The following is a 25,580-nucleotide window of genomic DNA, read 5'->3' as shown; positions in this document are numbered from 1 at the left end:
GTATAATGGGTATCCCAGCAGGTAGAAAGAAGAGAAAAACATTTAAACTGTAGTTCATAAAATATTAACCCCAAACTTCCCAAATAAAGACAGACACAAGCACCCAGATCCAGGAAATTCAAAGGATGTCAAGCAGATTCAATGTAAGATCTTCTCCAAGGCACATTACAGTCAAAATGTCGAAGGTCAAAAATAAAATCTTTTGAAATGCCTAGAAATTAATACCAAGTTACATATAAAGAAAGTCTATTAGACTAATAGCAGATTTCTTAGCAGAAACCTTCTAAGTCAAGAGAGAATGGGTTGGCATATTAAAACTTTGGCAAAAAAATTTGCAGTAAAAATACTGTATCCAACATAGCTATTTTTCAAATTGAAAGGAGAAATAAAATCATTCCCAAACACAAAGTGAAGGAATTTGCAAGATCTAGACTGCCTCTTGTAGAAATATCGGCTTGTTGTGAAAATTATGATGCATTTTTGCATAGAAAAACAAAATAATACATCTTGACTTTCCCAATGACCTAATATTTAAGAGAGTGCTACATGTGGAAATAAAAGAAAGATAAATGTCACCATGAAAACACATGAAGTTATAGAACTCACCAGTATAACAACCACAGAAAGAATAGAAATCATTCAATCTCTTCCACTGTGGAAATCTACCAAACAGCAAAGAAAAATTACAGAAGGGAAAAAAAAGAAACGAGGAAATAAAGAAAGTCAAAGCAATTGGGAACCAATCAACAAAATCTCACTGGTAACTCTGTACATATCAATAATATTATTGAATGCTAATGTATTTAACTCTTTAATCAAAACATGTAGACTGAATGGATTTAAAAATCTATTTGCTTCCTGCAAGAAACACACCCCATTGATAAAGACACACACAGACTGAGAGTGAAAGATTGGATAAAGTCATTCCAAGCATATGGAAATGCAAAAGAATCAGGATTAGCTACCTAAATGTCAAACAAAATAGAGTTCAGTTAAAACTCTGTAAAAGAGGAAATAAAGGTCATTATGTAGTATTAAAGGGATCAACTCACCAAGCTAAAAAGCTTCTACAAGGCAAAGAAAAGCAAACAAGCAAAAATTAAAAATAAAAAACAAACAATACATAGATTAAAGAGACAGCCAAGAAAAGGGAGAAAATATTTGGCAACTACACTTCAAATAAGGGATTGGGGCCAGAATATATAAAAAACTCAAATAGAAAACTGAGGAAAAAAAAGAAAAAAAAAGAAACAAAGTAAGCAAACAAACAATCCCCAAAACAACAACAAAACAACCTAATAATACAATTTAAAAATGGACAGAAATCTATCAAAGGAAGACATACAAAGAGATAAAAAAAAGTTTTAAAATATTCAACATCTTTTACCATAAGGGAAATACAAATCAAAACCACAATACATATCACCTAACTTCAGTCAGCATGGTTATGACGAAAAACAAGAAAGAATAACAAATGCTAATGAGCTTGCAGAGAAACTTGTGTATTGCTGGTGGGAATGTAGTTCAGTACAGCCCATTGTGACAAACAATATTAGAAGTTCCTCAAGTATCTAAAAATAGAACTACTATATGACCTAGAAATCTCACTTTCGAGTATTTACCCAAAGGATTGGAAATCAATCTGTCAGAGAGACATATTGATTATTATTAGACATTATTAATAGTACTATTGACATGTCCATATTTATTGTAGCATTAGTAACAATACCTAAGACATAGAATCAACCTAAGTACCCAACAATCAAGGACTAGATTAAGAAAATGTGGCACATATACACAATGGAATGCTACTTGATCATAAAGATCAATGATCTACAGTCATTTGTTACAAAGTGGACAAACCTAGAAGGTATTATGCCAAATGAAATAAACCAGGATATGAAAGACAAATCCTGTATGTTCCCACTTAATGTACACTGAATGTCTGTGCTCTCTGGGTAACTGAAGACTCAAAGGCAATGAAATAGAGAGGATAATGGTAGATAACAGAAGCTACACAAGGTAGGTGATGGAGTTAGGGAGAAAATGATTAACAGACAAAAGAATGCATGTAGGGGCCAGCAGGTGGCATGGTGGTTAAGGTGCTGGACTCCCACATAGTCAACCATGGTTCAAGTCCCAGTCTGGGCAGCTTAAAACTCATGCCAAGTGTGTGTGCATGTGTGTCCAAAATCCCAGGAGAAGAATGGAGGAGAAGGGATTGTGTCATGGCTATCCCCCTTGGGAGTTATCTCTCACTTTCCCTCTCACTGTCTCTCTCTGTCTCTCTGGTGAGCACATGTACCCTATGGCAAAAACTTTAAAAATAAATAGAATGCATGTAAATAACTGAAATAGGTTATGGAATGGTGTAGCACAGAAGAGTAAAAAGTGTCGATAATTCAGTACATATTTAAAAACAAACTAAGTAGAATTATTATCAAATGTGCACAACCTAATGTAATTTTCATGTTGAAGAAAGTAACTATGTCTATATCATTGTTAGATTATTACACTGTATGTGCTCTTTGGAAAACAAATACTTTACCCTACAAAGATGTACAACAAATATACATAAACCAGAAACCATAATTTTAAAATTAACCTTTGCATAGTTGTTTTTTAATCATATTCATTTTCTATGGGCCTTTGGACTATCCCTTTTATGTTACTGTAGAGATTACTTAGTTGTTTTTAATCCATTTCTTTTTGTGCTTTTGTAAATGAGACATTATCTGAAACATACACATAATGTTACACAAGTGCCTAAGGACATAAAGCATACATTTTAGTATATATTTTTTTCAAGTTTGCTGAAGGGTGAGACAGGGAGAGGGAGAGTGAGAAAGCACCCCCTAATGGGGATGGCCATGACACAATCCCTTCTCCTTTATTTCTTCTTTTGAGATTTCGAGCATGTAAAGACATGTGCCCAGCTTGTTCTTCAAGCCGCTGGGTCTGAGACTGAGATTGCACGATTGGCTATGTGGAATCCAGCTGCCTTAACCACCACACCACTTGTTGGCCCATTCAGTACATATTATATTATATTTTCTAAATTATATATGTATATATATATATACTTTATGAATGTTTATAGTATAATAAAGGTGAATATATACATTTATGCATATATCTCATGTATATAGAATATATAAAAATAAAAATAAAATATTTTATAAATAAAATGGCTCCCTCTTATGAATGGAGATTGCATTCTAAGATCCCCAACAGATGCCTGAAACCATGTGTAGTACAGAACCTGATTGCCATCAATTGAAACATTTTTCTGTTTATGTTCTGTAGCTACAATTTTTCTCTAAACAACTGAATTTTATTTGTTGCATATTAAGCTACATTTTGTCTTTCAGCTAGAAAAATCACTAAGTTTGAATAAAGATATTACAAAATTAATTAGATCCCAATGAAAATTTGCTTTTGGGGAGGAAATACCACAATTGTACTCAATTAAGAAAAACATTTGTTTGTACAATCCATAAATTTATTTAAATAAATCCATTTATTTCTAACACTTCTTATGACATGAATCCATAGGGAATAGGTTTTAGAAGCTCAGGCTCCTTTCCTTTGTTTCTCGCAAAGTACACTTTTCTTGGCTAGCACTTTAGTTGAACCCAGGTACCTTTATCTTTGGCTTCATTTTTTTCTAGTTATTTTCCTTTACATACTTTAGGATGATGTCTCTACTCTTAGAATGCTTAATATGCTCAATACATGGAGCCAGCAGGTGGTAATGGTTTAAGTGCTAGGTTCCCACATAGCTGACCACAGTTGGAGTCCTGGGCTCAGTGGAGTATGCATGTACAAAATCTTGTGTGAATGGAGGAGAAGGGATTGAAGCATAGTCAACCCCACTGAGGAGTGATTTCTCACCTGCCCTCTGTCTTGCTCTGTCATTAGCTCCATAAGTGCTAGTCAATAAAAAATATAATAAATAATTTTTTTTTTTTAAAAAAAGAAGCTTAATACACACTTTAATTCTCTTGGTGAGAATCTTGCCCTTAACTTGTTTGTTTACAACAATGCCAACAGCATTCTGGGTGACATTGTAGACTTTCAGTCTTGTCAAGGTAACATCTGTAGGGCATTCCTTTTTCAACAGTACTCATTCCCTCAATGTCTACAACATCTCCTTATAGACTCACATGTATGTTGTCAAAGGAATGGCTGTAAGTTTTCTAAAAAGCACACAAAACATGTATCAGGTGCCTCTCCTCTGTCCCTTTTTTGTTCATTTTGGTCATTTACTGGAAGTTGGTGGTTCCAACCAAAAGGTTCCACCTACAAATTCAATCCCTCCTTCATGGATAAAAATTCTTTCTTTCTGTGGGTCTTAGCAACTTCAGCATATTTTAAAATTTTTTCTCCTTTTTTAAAGTAAAAAAATTTTTACCTTTTTACTTAAAGGAAAACTTCCTGCTTCTCTTTGGCATATTCAAATTACCAGCCTCTGTACTCTTGTGCTTTGGAGCCATTAGTAAAATAGGGTTTATTTGAATATAAGCACTAAGATACCACAACAGTTGATCTGATAACTAAGATGGTTACTCAATGACAAAAGGACAAAGGAATGATTGACATCTGTGTGGGATGGAGCGATACAGCATGAGATTTTACGTTTGCTTTTTGAATTTTCCAGTTCATATTTTCAGATTCTGGGTAACCATGGGTAACTATAACTGTGGATAAACAAAGTGTGAATAAGAGGAGATGATTGTATAAGAAATATGTATAAGGTCTGAAGAGTAACTATAAATCATACTTTTTATCCCTCACTTTTAAATTTATTTTTTACCCCCTTTCTGGATGTCAGAAGTTGGATATGAACTTTGTATGTAACCTTCCAAATTCTTTTTCCAAACTCATATAATCATAACTGGATATACACACAACATACTTTTTTTGTCTTTTTGTGCTTAACATCGGTTACAATATATATTTTTTCTGTTTTTCTATTTTTCTCCCTCAAAGATTATCTCCTATAAATCAATTTAGATTATCTGGTACAGTCCTAATTTATTCCCTGACTTTCATAATACTCTATGATATAGCTATATCATAATTTATTCAAGTAGTTTCCTGTTAATGCTTCCAGATTTTTGTTGCTACAAATCATGCTGAAATGAACACCATCACATTCCATGTCAGTAAGAACTCTGCAAGGCTCATGTTTGTGTATTTAACAGCTAATATTTATAACATGTATGTGTCAGCTCTGTATAAACACTGTCTTAGAAACTCAGGAAATGTTTGAATTCTATTGAATTTGTGTGAGAAGTTGTATTACATTTTTCACCACTTAAAGAAACCCATCACATGCATGTGAAATTCTTTATACAGATCGAAGTCTCAAGAAGGCTATTGCTAGGTAAAAGGACTGTATTTTTCATTTTTGAACAGATGTCAAATTGCATTCCAAATGAGACTGTAGCTCTACACTTACCACCAGCAATGTGTGGGGGGGGTGCCTTGTCCTTGAATCACATCCAGCAATAGGTACTAGTGTGATGAGTGTCAAGTCATATCTCATAACTGCTGTAAATTACATATCACTGAGCACTAGTGAACCTGAGCCTTTTACATATCTGTCGACGTTGTGAGTTTGCACTGTAGTGAACCGCTTAGTCATGCATATTTTTCCATTTAACAAGTTGAGTTATTTGCCTTTTCTTATCAATTAAAAAATTTTATGGAAAGTGTAAATGTTAATTGGTTGCATGTTAATTGTGATACAATTTTACCAAAAGTATAATTTTTGAAGTGATTTTGATTATGAACTATTATCATTGAAGTGCTTAATTTTTAAAGTTGAATGCATCTAGCGCTCACTTCATAGTTCTGAGGTTTTAAATCTTGTTTAGCTATACCTTGTCTTGGATTGCCCAAATGCAAAATATTTATCATTCTGTTTAAATTTGATGTAAGTCCTTCATCTGTCTGAAAGTTATTTTTGTGTAGGGCATAGATATTTTTCACATGGATAGAATCAGTAGTGCCTGAACATCTGTGGAATAATCTATCCTTTCCTATTGAATTAAAATACAAAATTTGTTAAATTAAATTCACATAAATTCTAAGATCAGTTTTTAGATTTTAAGTTTTATTCCTCTTATCTTTATACTACATAATACAATACTTATATTCTTGTGAGGACTTTTTAAAATGTTATGTGTGTTAAACCAGGTCTACCTTTACTACTGTTCTTTCTCAAAGTATTTTTTTTTGGAGAGGTTTTTGCTATAGGGCACGTGCGCTCGCCAGACAGACAGAGAGAAGGAGAGATAGAAAGCAAGAAATCACCCCCCAAGGGGGATGGCCACGCCACAACCCCTTTTTGGCCATTCTCCTATCAGGATCTTGGGCACGCACGCACACACACCCGGTGTGAGTTTTAAGCCACCGGGTCCAGGACGTGAACCGCGGTCGACTACATGGGAGTCCAGTGGTATAGCCATTACACTAACTACTGGCTGCAAAGTTTTTTTTTTTCTTTTTTAATATTTCATTTAAATCAACACAATTTAAATCATATAGGAATTCTGTTGTGTTACATTAAATTTACATATTAATATTGAATTACTAAACTTTTTATTATCCTTTTAAAAATTGTATCTATATGTATTTATTTAGATCTCATTGCACAGCCTTTGCTTTAGTTTAATATTATGTCCCTTTTTTATTCAACTCTTTTTCCAAATCCTATTTTTTTAGAGAGAATTTTTTTCTATAGGGCATGTATGCTCTCCAAAAAGACAGAGACAGAAAGCAAGAAATCACTTCTCGGGGGGATGGCCATGCTGCAATCCTCCTCCTCCTTTCTCCTTTGGGGACTTTGAGAATGCATATACATGCACGGCATGAGGTTTATGCCGCCAGGTCTGAGACTTGAACCCTGGTCGACTACGTGGATGTCCAGCAATGTAACCATTATGCAATCTACTGGTCCCTTTCCAAATTTTTAACTGCTTTTATAACTTACATTAATAGGCTACTTCTCTTACACATTTCTAGACATTTATGCTCCCCTCAAAAAAACTATTTTTGATGTATCTCTAGTATACAAGCTATTACTAAAATTCTCTTGTATTTAAAACATGATTTGGGGGACCAGCAAGTGGCATGGAGGTCAAGGTGCTGGATCCTACATGGCCAGCTGCGTAGAGTGAGTCCCAGACCCAGTGACTTGAAAATCATGCCAGGGACATGTGTGTGTTCAAACTCATAAGAGGAGAATGGAAAAGGGATTGCGGCATGGTCGTCCCCCTCGGGGTGATTTTTCACTTTCCCTCTCTGTCTGGTGTGTGCACACATGCTATGGAAATAAACAGATACAAAAAACAACAAATATTTTTTTCTACCAAAAGTTTCATAAGTTTCCCACTTACATACTGAAATCTTTAGTAAAATAGGATAGATTTATCTTTTTTTAACCCAATACTATACATACTATTTAATTTTCTTGTGAAACGATAGTGATGACATTTTTTTTTCTTTTTTGGAGAGGTTTTTGCTGAAAGCCTCATGTTCTCACCAGAAAGACAGAGAGAGAGAGAGAGAGACAAGAGATATAAATTGAGAAATCATCCCCCAGGGAGGATGGCCATGTCTCAAGCCCTTCTCCTCCATTCTCCTCTCACGATCTTGGTTACACATGCACATGCGTTTGGCATGAGTTTAAGCCACCAGGTCTGGGACTCAAACTGCAGTGACTACATAGGAGTCCAGAGACACAGCCATTATGCCAGCTGCTGGTCCCTAGTGATGGCAATTTTGCCGCTGTAGATCTAATCTAGTTTTGCACCTTTTTAGAGTTATATTTACTGTTGGGTTTTACTAAGAATATTTCATCAATTTCTATTTTACTTAGAGATCTTATTGGGAGTGATTATTGCATGTTATCAAAAACTTCAGAATCTATATCATCATTTAATGTTTATACTTTAATTGGTTGATGTACTGTATATGTTGATAGTAATTCCTTAAGTAGAATCCCACTTGACTAGTATTAGCCTGTCTTATCTTTCTTTTACTGAATGATTAAATTAGATTTGCTCATGTTTTATTTTTAAATATTTGTATCTATATTTGTAAATAACATCTGCATATAGTTTTCTTTTTTTTCCCTTTTTTAAAATTTAAAAGAGGGTGCAGGCACTTGCTAGAGAGAGCGAGGAAGACAAAGAGAGGAAGTGAGAAGTCACCCCTCAGTGGGGATGGCCATGCTACAATCCCTTCTCCTCCATTTCTTGGGATTTGGGGCACACATACACACATATCCAGTGTGATTTTCAAGCCACAGGGTCTGGGACTCAAACCACAGTTGGCCATGTGGAAGTCCAGTGTCTTAACTACCAAACCACTCGCTGACCCCCATTGTTTTGATTTTTTAAATTAAGTTTGATATGAAAAGTATGCTGACTTTTGGGAAGCTGTCCATTTTTTCTTAGGCTTAGAAGAGTTTAAATAACACTGACTAGAAAAACAGCTGAAAAATGCAATTAGTCCTGGTGCTTTGCTCAATGGTACATCTTGAATCACCTCTCAACTTTCTTCCACGGCAATTAGTCATATTTTCTAGTTATCTTTGGTCGATGTTTTACATCTTTTGGAGAAAGTAATTTATTTTCTCTAGGTTACCATATTTATTTCTCTAGTATTATACATAATAGTTTCTCAAAACTCTTATTCATCTACTATTCATGATTGTGTTTTCTTATTCCTAATTTGTCTTATTTCTATTTTTTGCTTTCTTAATTGATTAATTGAATTCTGAATTTTGAGTAACTAAATTTTATTCCTTCACTTTGTTTATTTACCAACCAGTTTTCATTTGTTTATTACTTCTATTATTTTTTAAAATTTCTGTTTTGGAGGCCAGCAGGTGGCGAAGTGGTTAAGGCACTGGACTCCCATGTGGTCAGCTGTGTAGCTATTAGCAAATAAAGCTAGGAACTCAATCACTTACACTTAATGATCAACTGCTAAATTTCATTTGACTCTTACAAGAAGAGGCTATATTTCATGTTCTTTCTTTTCTTTTTTTAACTAAAGAGAAAACAAAATAGTTTGGATTAAGTTGCCTTAAGGCCTTAACTACCAGAATAAACCCAGATTAGAGGCCAAATGTGTTTTCCCCCATTAGATTAAAACATTTGGTTTCAATAAGTGGCAGGAATGAAAGAAAGGAAGCTTCAGAAAATCTTTACCAAGCAAAAAACTTCACTGAAGTTTTTCCTAAGCTAGCCTGAGGCTTTTAAAAGGACCCCAGCTTCTAATTTTTTGCCTGGAGACTTCAGTTGAGTCTTCTTATGCGGGGAGTCTCCCAGAATCACCACGATTCCCCTCTCTATGGCTGCCTGGGGGTCACATGGCACCCCTAGGGCAGAGTAACCAAATATGTTATCAACTGCGTGCTGAGAGACTCTCAGAATGCTCTTGTTTTTATTTCCTAGAAATTGTCCCCCTTTGGGCCTTCTGCTCAAAGTTGAGTTTCAGTCCCTTTTTTAAAAAAATCGTTTTCTTTTTCCCTCTGTTGGTTACTGCTTTTCATTTTTTTCACACAATATACCCCATCTGGTACCCTAAACATTTATACTTGGTCCTGCTCTGTCTCTGAATGAATTCTTTCATTTCTCTCTTCCTCGTTCTGGAGAACTTGTACTTATGCGTCAGGACTCACTAATAAATCTTTACCCAGTCTCCTTCCTTTCCCTGGCAGAGTTTCGCACCCCACCTTTCCTTTCCCATTGCCCCCTGAGCAACTGCCCATCAAACACTTCACACACACTATCTGGAAGAATGCTTTGGTTCTTTCATCTCTGCTATCCTAGTGCTGAGCGCAGGATCTTGTACAGGGTAGGTAACTAAATGATCAGACAAGTGCATGGTTGAACAAACAAATGTGTTCTAACCCTAGCATGTGTTTTGAAAAATTTGATATCATGTTGATCTCCAGCTTAGCATCAAACTGCACTGAAAATAAATTGAAGGCCTTTTAATTCACTGATTCTAGATAACCACCCTTGATACCAAGACAGACATTAAGATAGGAAAGGCCAGATTAAGGACAGATAACTAAGAGCTTATGGAAATTAGCCACTGACACGGATCTCTGAGAATCTTGGAGAAGGAAAGGCCAGATACAATCACATGTTTTATTTTACTCAAGAATGGTGAACAAGTTTGTTATTGATCCCTTGTAAAATTCTAGATTTAATTATTAAACAAATGGATTGTAAGATATTAGTAAAGAATGAAATGATTATCAAGAGAGAATACTATGTCAAAAAATAAAAATCAGGCTAAGTGTTAGGAGACTGGTTTAATTAATTCAGTGAGATAGTTAACATAGTTTCTTAGGATGCTTTGCATAAATGTAGGGTACACTTTAGTAAGGTAAGGACTTTTATTTATATCTGGTTTTCACCTAGACAGAGTACTCAGATGGCCACAGCCCTGTGCTCCAGGCCTTGTCTGACTCAGTTTGATACTAGTTACTGAAGGACCCAAAATTTGTACATAAAAATTTCATGACTGTTTGAAAGCTCAAAAAAGATGGCTATTACAATAAATGTTAGAATCAAGAGTTAAAAGTTGAGGGACCAGAAGTTAGCTTGATGGCTATGTTGCTGGACTCCCACATAGTCAACTGCGGTTCGAGTCCCGGACCTGGTGGCACGTGTGCGTGCATGCCCAAGATCCCGAGAGGAGAATGGAGGAGAAGGGATTGCGGCATGGCCATCCCCCCTGGGGGGTGATTTCTTGCTTTCTGTCTCTCTGTCTCTCTGTCTCTGTCTATCTGGTGAGTGCATGCGCCCTATAGCAAAAACCTCTCAAAAAAAAAGAAAAAAAAGAGTTAAAAGTTGACAAGTGCAAAAACCAGACTAAAAACTTCACAAAAGGTTAGTATATATAAACGTAAATGCTTAAAGTTTGATTCAGGAAAACAATTTCCGGATGATACTATAGATCCTGTATATTCTGTGATTCATTTTAGCTCTAAACATTTGCCATTTAGAGTTTACCTGGCCTCAGCCTCTCCTTTTACAGATGAAGACTTTGAAACAGCCATGCACCCAGCTGGAGTTGAGCCAAGATTAGGATTCAGCTTTACAAATCCAAGTTCCTCCACTCTGTCACACTGTCTCTAATAGTCACTGCTCGAACCACATGAGAATAATTCTAACCACTTCTGGACTTCCACTAACAGAATACTGATGGCTTGCAGCATCACGAGAGGAAGACCATGAGGAAAATGAGGGAATCTATAAACCATGATCCATGAATTACAGAGAGATATGGGCTTAGTCCTGAGATACCAAAGTGGAAGTGTTCAGGAGACTGCATCTGCTATCTTAAACTCTTCAAAAGGTTTTCAGTCATTTGGAAAAAGACGTGTCTGAGATTGCCTTGTTCCAAAGGGTTAGGAGTGGAACATATTGATCAAACTAGCAGTAGATAGATTTTGGCTTAACATAAAGAATTAAAAATTGTTTGCTCTTAGTGTTAATGAGCAGAGCCTGGTGAACCACCTCCCGAAAACCCCAATAAAGGATGAGAATCAAAAAAGATGCCCTCCTAAGCTTCCACTAACTTAAGGAAGAAATCTTGATTTGATCTCCGTTTACTGGGGGCTACTGTGTGCCCCAGCCCCATGGTTCTTAGTAAGACATTAACTGCTTGATTCATCTGTAAACACAAGTAAACCTTCAGTGGCTGCAGGATCACTATCAGTAGCTCCTGGCGTACAGCCAGCTGAAGTCATCTGCATTGCCACACTCCTCCCCACAGCCGGACAAGTGCAGGTACTTAAAATAGCATTCCACAAAAATGTTTGCCCAAAGCATGAATGCTTTACCATTTTATCTTTATTTTTCATTGTATAATATTATAATCAACAGAACATGAAGAACATTGGGGAAAATATAGAAAAGACAAAGCACGTATTAATTGCTTTTTGTGTCTTGTTTCATTCATCCTCTACTGCTAGGATTCAGCTTTACTTTAGAACAGATCATGGATGGGAAATTACTTATGTGGCTTAAAGGGATTGTGAGGATTAGCAAGAGAAAATAAAAACCAAGGATAATTTCCTTACAATATTAGACTGAGAAGCAGGAGATGATCAAAAACCTAGACAATAACTTATCACATGGCCAGTCACTGCACACCCTCCACTTAGAACAGCAGCTGCATTAACAACTCTGTTTTCTGTGCAGTGGAATCCTTCCATTTTGATCTGATGGGACACACTTGTTTAGCAACATCTATAGAGTGAATGAATGACTTTTACACTGACTGTGAATGAAATTCACATGCCAGGGGCTTCTGAGTAAAAATAATGTCTGTCATCTAATATTTGATGATGTTGGGTTAATTATCTTTCTACCACTGAGAATGCACCTCCAACTGATAGATTTGGTTAATGAAATACATTTATGAACTGAGATTTACTGAAGGTTATTGAAATTATGAATATTTGATAAATTTTTTTAAGCTACTTCTTTTTATCCTAACTAAATCTCTGTTCCCAAAATGAGGGTTGTTTGTATTATTAGTTTAAAACTCAGTCTCACTGGGGCCAGCAGGTGGTGTGGTGGTTAAGGTGCTGGATTCCCATGTGGTAGACCATGGTTTGAGTCCCAAATCAAGTGACTTAAAATTCATGTTGGGTGAGTGTGTATGCATATCCAAAATCCCAGGAGGAGAATGGAGGAGAAAAGATTATGCCAGGGTCATGCCCTTGGGTAGTGTTTTTTCATTTTCTTTCTCTCTGTTGAGCACACACACGGTATAGCAAAAACCTCTAAACAAAACAAAACAAAACAAAAAGACCCAACTCAGTCTTTTAGAAATGCTCAGGGGTAGTGGTTGGGGGAACTGCATAATATTAGATATTCTCTTTGTTCTGAATGCAAAATACTCTTGAGTTTCCTACTTATGAATTCATATATTTATGTAAAAAATTATCTTCTTTTCTTTGAACTGCCTGGATGAAAAATGAAAGGCAGTAACCTGAAGAGGAAATTAGGCTTGGATGAGATGAAAACAAAAGAAGTGGACAGAAAGCTGTGGGGGTGCTGTGACTAACAGGAAGACTAACAGGAAGCCGAAGCTTAGTGGAGGGCCAAAGAAGTTGGGTCTCTGACACAAGCAGAACCTGAGAAAGGAGACAAGGAGAACCAAAGCATAAAAGTAGATACCCAAGGCAGCTCCAGAGCCTGGAGTGAAGAAACAGGATAATTGGAGTAAAGGTCAACATAAAAGTGAAATTTAGACAAATTGTAAAACCACCCTTTTATATTTGCATTGATTAAGGAGAAACTATCAAAAGTCAAACTGCCTTAATCTTTATATAAATGAGGATCACGACTTTTCTACTGATCTCTTATTATGTGCCCCCGAATTTCCATATTTATATCTCCTTAAATTATATAAAATAGTTAATGAATAAATTTCCTTAACAAAACCAACCCAAGGTCACTACAGTCAACAGCCCCAAATACCACTGTAATTGCAACTAAAAATTATGGCACAGGAGTCAGTAGACGACCTTTAACACTGTTACTAAATTCAAACAATCCTGTAATTTCTGGTATTGAAAGAATTTTATTATTCTCGTTTATGGAATAAGGAGGTAATTGTGCCTTCCAAAAGGGAATGTGATTCACAAGTAATAAAAAATAATGAATATGGTAAGCAACTTTCTCAGTGCAAATTTTAAGCTAGTAGTTTCTTATGTGTTGTATTTTTTGGAACACCATTTCGAGGATCAGACATGTAAAATTAATTTAGTACATTAAATACATGGATACGTTAATATGTGTCACAACCTGACAGATTCAATAGCAGGAATCTAAAAAAAGTTCAATTGATATTGAATTGAATGATCAAAAGAATGATTAAATACTTCAGGAGGCTGATAAGAAACATCATTTAACCTTTTCTACACTTGTCCGCTGTGGAAATGAGTTATCCAAGGAAATTATTTATAAGATGTGGCAAAGGGTAAAGGTGATTCAAGTGAAGGGAAAACTATTCCAAGAGGTGAGGACGCCAGCGGACAACTCTAAGACTGGAAAGAGCTTGGTGAATTAGAAACACTGAGAGCAGGTAAGTATGACTGCAACGGAAACAGAAAACTAGTGTGCAGGGAGAGAGAATTTTTGAGAGGCAAGTAAAAGTTAGACATTGTAAGACTTCATAGGGTCTTAGGGATTTTGTATTTTAACTTAATGGCAAACAACTAACATGTTTTAAAAACAGGAGCTCCGTGGTGGGAATATAAATTAGTACAACCACTGTGGAGAACAAAGGGAGGTTGCTCAAAAACCTACACATAGGACTACCATATGACCCTGTAAATACACTTTAGGGTATCTGCCCAAACAATAAAACATAAAGCTGGAAAAACACTTGTACATCCATGTTTATTGCAACATAGTTGACAATTGGTAAGACATGGAATCAACCCAAATGTTCAAGGGCAGATGAATGGATTGAAAGTTGTTAGCATATATATTCTATGGACTAATACTCAATCACCAAAAAAAATGAGATCCTGACATTTGATACAAAGTAGACAAACAAGTATGGAGGATTTAATGCTAAGCAAAGCAAGCCAGACTTTGAAAGAGGGGCACTGTATGCTCCCACTTAATATACACCTAATGTCTTTGCTCTGTGACAGAAACTGCACAACTGGAGGGTACAGATGATGAGCACAACTGTAGATACTCAAACAATATAGGATGGAATGGATGGTGGGGGTGGGAGGTAGGCAATCAAGGGAAGAAAGAACATTCAACAGACGTTAACGATAAAAATATATCCGTTGATGATAATGTGTATGGTGATGTCTTACACTAGACAATATATTGCAATTTATTACAATACATTCATACAATGCAATATATTCATCCTGGGAAAATCATTATGTATGCTGTAAAGATGTATGGTAATTAGATATTAAATAAATAAATATATAAATATAAGGAAAATAGAAAAGCCAGGAGCTACTTGATTAGTTTTATAAAGATCCATCTATTAATAGCTATAATTTAGAGAATGGATGTGAGAGCAAGAGTGAAAACAGGGAGATTAGTTAGGAAATGACTACTAAATGATTATGGTTTGCTTATATTGATGGACAAAAATGGAAAGATTCAAATTACAATTTGAAAGTAAAATCAATATTGGCCAGAGATTCCAGGATATTGTTAAAATAATAATGATGACATCTGTCTTGTTTTTTTATTTTATAAGACTTCCTTACATATGATATTATTACTAGCTTAAGTCTGATGTTCTTTAGGAAGTATAAGATATTTTCAATTCTTTGCATAAGTGACTTCAGTACTTTTATTTTGGGACTTACATTGTTCAAGAATATTCTCTATTAAGGACCTTATGTTTGCTTTGGATTTTGGTGTAATAAGATTTTCCTCCTTAATAATCTACAACCTCTCCAGCTACTGACCTATTTCTGTGACTCCTTCACAATCAATTCTTAAGAGAGTTTTCTTCATGTTCTCTTTAATTTGTTCCTTACACTCTTCAACGAACTGCAAACTGACTTCTACTCTTATTATTCCATGGAAATGGGCTTTTGCCAAAGTCACAAATGACACAAATGGGAAAGACTTAAATTTCCAACAAAGGAATAGCCAAATTAAATATTATATATCCATAAAATAAAATATTTGTAATCATTAAAGATAGCATGTAGGCTATTTAGTAGTCATAAAATATTATAACCCTTGATAAGTATTCTTTTTCTGCCATTTCAGTTTTCTTTAACTATTATTAAATAATGCAGTAGAGGGTTAAACCTATTTTACATAATTTAGAGTTATTTCCTACTACTGTAAAGAATCAAAAAATAATACAAAATCTGTAATGGCAAATATTAAGCCTTTGGCTTGCCTGTAGGATTAACATTACCCTTTCCCAATTGCTTGCTACCATGGATAATTGAAAGTTGGCATGCTTACTCCCAGACCAATTGTCATTGGCCACAGATAAATTGCTATGATTTTTGAAATCATAGTTATTATTCTACTCCATCTGTTCTTTTCATTTTTCAAGTCAGCTGTCAAATAAGTCCTTCCTAAAAGTTGTAGGAATTTTACATGTTACTAGAGTAAATAAAACAATTATAACATGCCAGTGTTTAGTGGAATAGTACAAGGTGAACAAAGAGAGAATTCTTAGGAAGTAAGGTAACATGCAGATGGTTGCTCCAGGGTGATGATGGGAAAGTACCAGAGTTATAATAACAGTATTTAACATTCTTGCCTTAGTTTTGAGTCTGAGGCATAATTGCTGAAACAGCTTAAATAATGAAATCCTAAAAATACATTTCCACTCTGACCTGCTTTTTCTGTTTATTCTACTCTCAGTTTTACGTAACTATATAAAAGAACAAAATTGTTCTTTGGCTTAAATATTTGATATGTTGCATTTCTCACTTCCATCCTAATTAAGCATTTTTAAAAATCTTTCCCAATAAAGTGTCTATAATTTCAAATTCAAAAATATCTTTTCATACTATCTCCTAGTCCCACAATGTAAACATAACTTTAAGAATTATACTTCAAGTCATGGGAAAAAGAGAATGAATTAAAGCTGATAATCTATTTAATCTTCCTATCTCAAGGAGAGTTTAACTGTTAATTTAATTTTTTTTAAATTTTGTTATTTTAACTTAATTTTATAATTTCTTATTTATATTTAGTTGCTGTACATCTTTATGGTATATAATGTGTTTTTTTCAAAGCACACATGAGGTGTCTGATAATCAAATCAAGGATATTTCCATACACATCATTTCAACAAAGAACTTTACATTTTTGTTTCTGTTAAGTGCCTTTTCATCTACTTACTCCTCACTAACTGCCACCCCCATATAGCCTCTGGTATCTATACTTGCCTTCCCTACTATTATAACTTTGAATCTTTCAATTTTTGCCATTGAGTACAGACATTTCATATATATTGAGCAGGGATATACAATGTTTATCTTTCATAGTCTGGCTTATTTCACTTAGCATTCAATCTTATATTCATCCACTTTGAGTCGATTGACAGTCTCGCTGTTCTTTATGGCTGAGTATCATTCCATAGCGTATATGCCCACAACTTAGGTTGATTCCACTTGTGAATAGGGCTGTAATAAGTATGGACATGCAAGGGATTTACACCTGAGTATTTCTATGTTCTTTGTTAATACCAATGAGTGGGATTACTAGTCATACCTATTTGTAGATTTTTGAGGAACCTCCAAATTGTTTCCCACAGTGGTTGTACTAATATACATCCCCACCAACAGTGTAGGAGTGTTTCTTTTCATCACAACCTCATCAGCACTATCGTTCTTTGTTTATTTAACCATTCTGATCGGAGTTAAAATAAGAAAACTTTATCTAATTTATGTTAGATCTGTTAGATTTACTATAAAACTGACACCTTTATGTATCCATATCTCTTATAATATGACCATACAACCTCTCTCATCAAGAGATGGGATCTATTTTCCCCACACTTGAATCTGAGCTGGGTTTGGGATTTGCTTTGACAACAGAATATGGCAGAGGTGATGGCATGCCAGTTCTGACCTGAGGCCACATATGCTTGATATCTCCATATCTCTGCTTCGCCTGGAGAACAAGTCTGGGATAACTGCTTGAGAATAAGAGAGAGACCTTCTGGAATAGAGACAGGTTGTTTATCAGAAGCCAACCTAGATCAGCCACCCTCAGCTACCCTGTCAACTAAGGCTATACATGAGAAAACCCAGATCAGATCAGTTGAGACCAAAGAATCACTGCGTTAAGTTCAGTATAAATTACAGAATCACAGAACCACAGAACCACAAGCTAAATAAATGTTTTAAGCCACTAATTTTGGTGGTGACTTGTTAAATACCAGTGTTAACTACTGTATTCTCTTGTCTTTTTTTACTTATTTAGAAAAAAATTAGAAAGTAATATTGCACTAATAAAAAAAGGAACAAAATTATACTAAATCTATTTTTCATATTATTTTCCAAATTTTGCTGTTGAGGCTATCAACATTTATTGAGCACCTTTATTTATCAAGTACTTAATCCCTACAATAATCCTATGAATTAGGAATTAAATGTTTGTGTGTGTGTGTGTGTGTGTGTGTTTGTTTTGAGAGGTTTTTGCTGTAGGGCACATGGACTTACCAAAGAAAGAGAGAAAAAGAGAGACAGAAAGTGAGAAATCACCCCCAAGGGGGATGGCCACACCACAAACCCTTCTCCTCCATTCTCCTCTCAGGATCTTGGGCATGCACCCACACATGCCTGGCAAGAGTTTAAGACATCGGGTCCAGGATTCTAACTGCAGTTGACTACCTAGGAGTCCAGTGACATAGCCATTACGCCAACTGCTGGTACTGGAAATAAATGTATTTTTTAAAAAGGATATAATGGTAAAGAAAGCAGGGAATATCTCTGGATTGACACAGCTGATATAGCAGAGTTGGATTTGAACACAGATCTGAAGGATATATGAATCAATTTTTTCCAAGATAGGTCACCATCACTTTCAGTTCCACAATGAACTGACAAGTATAGGCTCTTTATGGAATTGTACTTCAGAAACTAGGAATGTAAGTTCTCTTCTGAACAACCCAACTGGTAGTCTAGAATTGCTTTGAGGAATAGTTAATGCATATTATATATATTTCCCATTTGGATTTTCTGTCATTCCAAACCAATTTTAAATGGCCAAAAATCACAGCTACTCTTTCAAGTTTTCAAGTTCTATGTATATTTACCGTATGACAATGGAAAACAAACTGACTAGCTTAAAGTGATTTTCCAGTGTAAGAGGTCCTGATTTATTTGAAGTCTTATTTGTTGTTTCTAGTAGCAAATTATTACTATTGAATGTTTAATTGACTAAATCTCATGATATATAATGCTAGAAATTATTATTTTAGTTATTTACTGACAAGCAACATAATTTATATGTGGTAGTAATATAAATGTAAAATTTTAACTTCCAAATTTGGTTGTTGAGTAAAATATGAAATTTAAGTCGATACAAAAAAGTATGAAATTTAAATCAATCTATCAAAAATAAATAAACAAAATGCTACCAAGGAAGTTGCCCACCATGCTTATTAGCCTAGTATTTATATATTAGGGCTATATATGACATATTAAATTTTTAAAAGTTTTTGCTAGAGGGTCCATGCATTTTCTAAGACAGAGCAACAACAAGAATGAACAAGAAAGTACCACCCCCACACGCCATGGGGCATGCTCATGCTCCTTTATTTCTTTTCAATCCCTCTCCTTTACTTCTCCCTCCTGTTGGGGTTTTGGACATGCACGCACGCATGCCTGACATGTTTTTCAAGCTGCTGGGTCTGGGATTTGAACTGCGAGGTTGACCATGCGGGATCTGGTTGCCTTAACTAGCAGGCTGCAGGCTTGTCTGCTGATACATTCTTAGTACTGAACACAAAAAGCACCAGAATAACAAGGTATGGACTCGATGCTGTTCTTTAATACTCGGTTGACTAAAAACCAGTATGAGAAAGCTAGGAAGTGGCAAGTGAAGGCATTTCTAGTAAGCATTTTCCATTTTTCCTGTCACATCTTTAAAAGCAACCACCAAAGACAAAAGTCTACATATGAAATTAACACTAGTAAAAATCAACACTAATAAAATCAATATGAAGACTAAATATATGTTATTTTAGGCTGGCTTACAAAAATTTAAATTATTTCATCCAGAATTATACCCAATGTTGGCTGCTGATAGAGAAAATGCAAATGTTTATTTTAGATGTATAACTTAATTATAAATAACTTCAGGTAGTTTGGGGATGATGATGTATACTTGTATTTTATCATAGATTATAACAGACATTCTTGTAGTTTTATTCATTTGGGTCTACATTTTTATACAGAATTCTATAACATGTTGCTAAATAAATCAGCTAAGAATAAGGATCAGTGGAATATTTTCCCAGTAGATTCTATTAGATAAAAATAGTTTGACTACTATAAAACCAGAGTAAGAAATATCTAAGCATAACCTTCTGACTAAAATACATATATTATATGGTATTTCACACCTACAAAACACTCTGTTATGAAAACAATAAAATCATAAGTCACTGGAAATCTATGACAACTAGCTTCCTCACTACAGTTGTAAGACATGAGTTAAAGCAGGAACTATATGCATCTGTTAATTTTGTAGTTGTGTTTATTGCTATTAATTTAACCCAGAGTGGAAGAAAAGATCAGTAAGATGATCAAAATAGATAATCCCTGTAAGTCTAAGTCAGAGTAAGATTAAGGCAGATCCCAAGGCCAGCAGGTTGGTGTGATGGTTAGGGTGACTGTATCCCACATGGCCAGCAGTGCAGTTCGAGTCCCAAATCTGGCAACTCCACAAACACTCCTGAGAGGAGAATGAAGGAGAAGGGATTGCGGCATGGCCATCCCCCCTGGGGGAGGGGTTATTTTTCACTTTCCCTCTCTCTCCCTCTCTCTGTCTCTCTCTGGCATGCTTACTGTACCAAAATAATAATAACAATAATAATTAAGCCAGTCTTGTTAAATTATAAACACTCCTGGCTATGTGAAATGTTGAATGCTTTCCACACCTTACTGAATCACATGGCTCATGAAGCAAACTTAGAGTGATTGTTTTATCTTTCAATAAAGTTACTTTTATTTTTTATGCTTAATTTTCTTTTAATTCCTGGAGGGCATATGCAACACTCTGTTATGAAAACAATAAAATCATAAGTCACTGGAAATCTATGACAACTAGCTTCCTCACTACAGTTGTAAGACATGAGTTAAAGCAGGAACTATATGCATCTGTTAATTTTGTAGTTGTGTTTATTGCTATTAATTTAACCCAGAGTGGAAGAAAAGATCAGTAAGATGATCAAAATAGATAATCCCTGTAAGTCTAAGTCAGAGTAAGATTAAGGCAGATCCCAAGGCCAGCAGGTTGGTGTGATGGTTAGGGTGACTGTATCCCACATGGCCAGCAGTGCAGTTCGAGTCCCAAATCTGGCAACTCCACAAACACTCCTGAGAGGAGAATGAAGGAGAAGGGATTGCGGCATGGCCATCCCCCCTGGGGGAGGGGTTATTTTTCACTTTCCCTCTCTCTCCCTCTCTCTGTCTCTCTCTGGCATGCTTACTGTACCAAAATAATAATAACAATAATAATTAAGCCAGTCTTGTTAAATTATAAACACTCCTGGCTATGTGAAATGTTGAATGCTTTCCACACCTTACTGAATCACATGGCTCATGAAGCAAACTTAGAGTGATTGTTTTATCTTTCAATAAAGTTACTTTTATTTTTTATGCTTAATTTTCTTTTAATTCCTGGAGGGCATATGCACTCACCAGACAGAGACAGAGGGAGGGAAGGAGAAAGTGCTCCCAATGCAGTTGGCTGTGTGGGATCTGAATCCCTAAACCAGTAGGCTACGGGGTGGTCCACACTGAACTTTAGAGACCTTCAAGAAACCAGATCATTTTCCCTAAATGGGAAAGTCCCAAACTAGCTGAAACACCTTAGATCCTTAGGAAGGGTTTGCTACTACTTATGCACGTGTTCAATGTTGCTCTTGGACTAAACTAAAATCGACTATATTTCAGGCAAATGAAATGAACAAACAAAACAAAACAAGAAAAGTAGGACAGAGGTAGCTGTTGTCTCTGATGCTTTTCTCTCATGATCAAATGATATATAACAGTAGGCTCAGCAGAGTCAAGTTTAACTTGGAGAAAATTAGTCCTTGAACTTTACGTTAGATCATCTAAAGAGTAAACTGAAAGGCGAGCTCCAGAAAGGAGGATCCCATGGCTGACTGCAGTTTGAATCCTGGCCTTGGAGCTTAAAAAACATGGTAGGTGTATATGTGTGTGTGTGTGTGTGTGTGTGTGTGTGTGTGTGTCCCCAAACCCAACAGCAGGTAGAAATGGCGAAGAGTTAGCAGCGTGACTACATCTCTTCAGGAGGGGCTTTTCCCTTCTATCTCTCTCTCTGGCTAGTACATAATGCCCTCTGGCAATTAAAAAAAGTTAAAAAGCAAGCTACATTATAGTTTTGAAGCAATTACTTAAAAATATTGAATTCTATTTTAAAGCAGAAATGTATGTTTTCTTTTATATTTGCTTTCCATAAAAGTAACCAAATAATTTTCCTAGTTTCACAAGAACATTAAGTAAAAACCTGAGTAAAAGCCACTTCAATACACCCCTGATAAATGGCCTTAATATGATGTTGAGAGCTCAGTTGACACATTTACATTTAATTATACGATGAAAGTTTGACTAAATCATTGCTGTGAAGGTTGACAGTATGGGGATAACTGTGGACTCTCTTTCGTTCACCAGAAATAGCAGCCCACGTAACATGTATGCCATACTGAAGGAGTCTAAGGAAACTCGCCCCCAGGCCCTGCTCTCCAGGCCTCCCAGAATCACTCCTGCAAAACTGAGAAGCCAGAAAATGTATCTCAGATCTTGGGAGAGTCTCCATCCCCTCCTGCTTCATGAACTATTAGAGAGTCCAAGCATCCTTGAGCAATGCACACCTAACTTTGCTAGCAGAGATGAGGAAATACGAGAGGGTTATTCCTAAGTGTCTAAATAATAAATCAGAGCATGGTAAGTCTCAAAACAGCTGTTTTCTGGGAGAGAGTTGTTAACATATGTAACTAATTTTTGAGAAAACTAAACATCCCTTAAAATAGCTTTCACTTCAGAACTGAGTTGACTGAATCGTGTTTGTTCACCAATGTATGAGGCTCTGCCTAGATGTTAACAAGTAGCTATAGATTCAGAAATATATTTTCAAATAAGTTCCTCTAAGTTCCTCTAAGTGTGTTATAGTTCCATCAGCTCTTAACTAAACTAAGGACAGTATGTTTGATTTTTTTTGAGGAACCACTTGGTCAGTCTAATATGTTAATTGGCCTTAAGTCTAGTTTCCTAGACATAATGACAAGTAGCAGATTTCTCTCCTTGGTTTCCACTGGATTACAGAAATACCTGGCACCTGAAAATTGCCACATAGTATTTTATCATTCACAGTTCTTTTTTTTTTTTTTTTTTTTGAGAGATTTTTGCTCTAGGGAGTGTACATTCACCAGAAACAGACAGATAGATAGCGAGAAATCACCCTGCACCCCAGGGGGATGGACATGCCACAATCTCTTCTCCGACATTTTCCTCTTGGGATTTTGAGCACGCATGCTCACATGCCTGGTGTGAGTTTTAAGTTGTTGGATATGGGATTCGAACCACAGTCAATTACATCAGAGTCCAGCAACATAACCATTGTACCGTCTGCTGGTCCATATTGTTTACAGATTAAGTAATTTTTATTTTTTCACTAGTAACCATATGTTCTCGGTAGACATAAAACCTTTGACCAATAACGACTTCCTGAATTATTTTATTTTGCAACTAGTGAATTGTGACACTCAAAACAAAACTTAAATACAGTAAAGTTCACAATAAAGTAATTAAAGACAAGTAGTGGGTCTTTTTATAATTAGATATTATGTTTCCCATAAAGAATTGAAATTAAGATAAGATTGACTTTGTCCAGAAAATATACCATATAAATAATCCAGGATTCTCATGCTGTTATCACACCAAAGTGAGTGCTTCACAGACTTTTCTTTTTTAATTCTAATCTAGAAATGAAAGTCAACCACACAACCTCAATTATGTATTTCATAAAATATATATATGTGGATAGGGATCAGAATAATACTGACCCCTGGAATTCTGACTTTGTCTTTTCTGTTTGATGCTTTATTTCTTTCTGATATCCTTCAATCATTCTCCATAAATAATCTTTACCTGATGGTGAAATTGGCTATTTGAATATAGCAGTTAAGAGACACAAAGAACCAAAAGGGAAATCTTCAAAATCTAATATTGCAAATGCTTTTTCTAGTCTCATAGCCTGTGAAAATCTATTTATTTCTAAACAATGCCAACCACGTATATATCAGAATAACCACTAAGATTTGAAAGTGTGATGACTTTAAATTACAGAGAATATATCTGTTTTTGCTTATTCCCAATTGTCCTACAGGTAAAATTTCACTAATAAATTATAAACATAATAAAGCATTTATTGAAAAGTGTGGCCCTGTAATAACTTTTTTTTTGAAGTAAAAATTGTTGAATGGATTTCTAAGAGAAGAAATCTCTTAGATCCCACTTTTAAAATGTCATTATTTAATGGAATCCTCAATTGTAAGGTTATGATATGGCAATCCTTTTTTCTCCCTCACAATTCCGTGAAGCTAAGTAATTATCATGTAGCTTACAACATGTCTAATTTGCCTTACAATGATCATAGATGCGCGTTCCCTCTATAAATACTTATTGAAGATGCAAATAACTGATGACTGCCAAGAAAGCTAAACACAGGCAATGCTGTCTACATCGAGATGATCTGTTCCCCCTTTTAATCCTCTTTCTGGCTGTCCAATGAATGACATTTGATGTTTACAAGAGTAATGAAACAAAGGAATGGTGCTGTTTTTGTTTTATTAAAAAACAAAACTAGATTTTTTTTTTGAGAGGTTTTTGCTATAGGGTGTGTACACTCGCCAGACAGACAGAGAGAGACAGAGAGACAGAAAGCGAGAAATCAGCCCCCGGGGGGGCATGGCCACGCTGCAATTCCTTCTCCTCCATTCTCCTCTCGGGATCTTGGGCACACGCACACACTCACCAGCGTGAGTTTTAAGCCACCAGGTCCGGGACTCAAACTACAGTCAACTACATGGGAGTCCAGCGACATAGCCATTATGCTAACTGCTGGTCCTAAAACAAAACTAGATTTTTGAAATACATGACTCAAATGATTGCCTGAGAGCATTTCTGCTCTCTCTACTTTCCATGGAAAGCTGAACATTTCTGAAGCAATTACTTAAATATTTTTTCAATAACTATCAAATGAAGTCAGTAGTTACTTACTAAAAACTATGCTCTCTTAAAAGTGCAGAATTCACCACCCAGAACTCAGCGGTGTAAGACGGTGACTCGAGATGATGGCCCTCGTTTGTGGCCTTTCTAGTCCCTGCAGAGCCCCTGCCCATCCTCATGCACCCTGCTCCGGGCACTGAGGCTGACCTCTGCAGCTGGCCTCCCTCTCGCTGGCTTTCAATTTGTTTGGCTAGTTGGAGCTTCTAATAGGAGAGCTGAAGGGTAGAGGTCAGGGAGGTAGAGGTATTCATTGTCCTGGCTCCCCCTGAATAAGCTGATTTTGGGGTGACCATTGCTCTCAGATCCACCCACAGCCTCCTCTCCACCTGTTTTTTTACCTTTGGGTCTGAGTATCATGTGGGTTTAAGGAGCCTACCATACCTTGAACTGGGATACTGCTCAGTCCAAATGATTTTCTTTTCCTCTTTCTCTCTCTTTCTCTCTTTCTTTCTCTCTTTCTTTCTTTCTTTCTTTCTTTTCTTTCTTTCTTTCTTTCTTTCTTTCTTTCTTTCTTTCTTTCTTTCTTTCTTTC

The 25,580-nt window shown here is 35.8% G+C and overlaps 1 protein-coding gene and 1 pseudogene across 1 annotated transcript in view; one reads left to right on the top strand and one right to left on the bottom strand.

The window, feature by feature from the left end:
• Positions 1 to 25,139, top strand: part of LOC102486524 (nucleolin pseudogene) — a 40,106-nt pseudogene extending 14,967 nt beyond the window's left edge.
• Positions 1 to 25,580, bottom strand: part of LOC102487753 (collagen alpha-1(XIX) chain) — a 196,433-nt gene that overhangs the window by 78,379 nt on the left and 92,474 nt on the right. The window lies entirely within an intron of this gene.

The sequence above is a fragment of the Tupaia chinensis genome, unplaced genomic scaffold (genome assembly GCF_000334495.1).
Source record: "Tupaia chinensis unplaced genomic scaffold, TupChi_1.0 Scaffold000639_1, whole genome shotgun sequence".
Lineage (NCBI taxonomy): Eukaryota > Metazoa > Chordata > Mammalia > Scandentia > Tupaiidae > Tupaia > Tupaia belangeri.
This window is presented reverse-complemented; position numbering and strand designations above follow the sequence as displayed.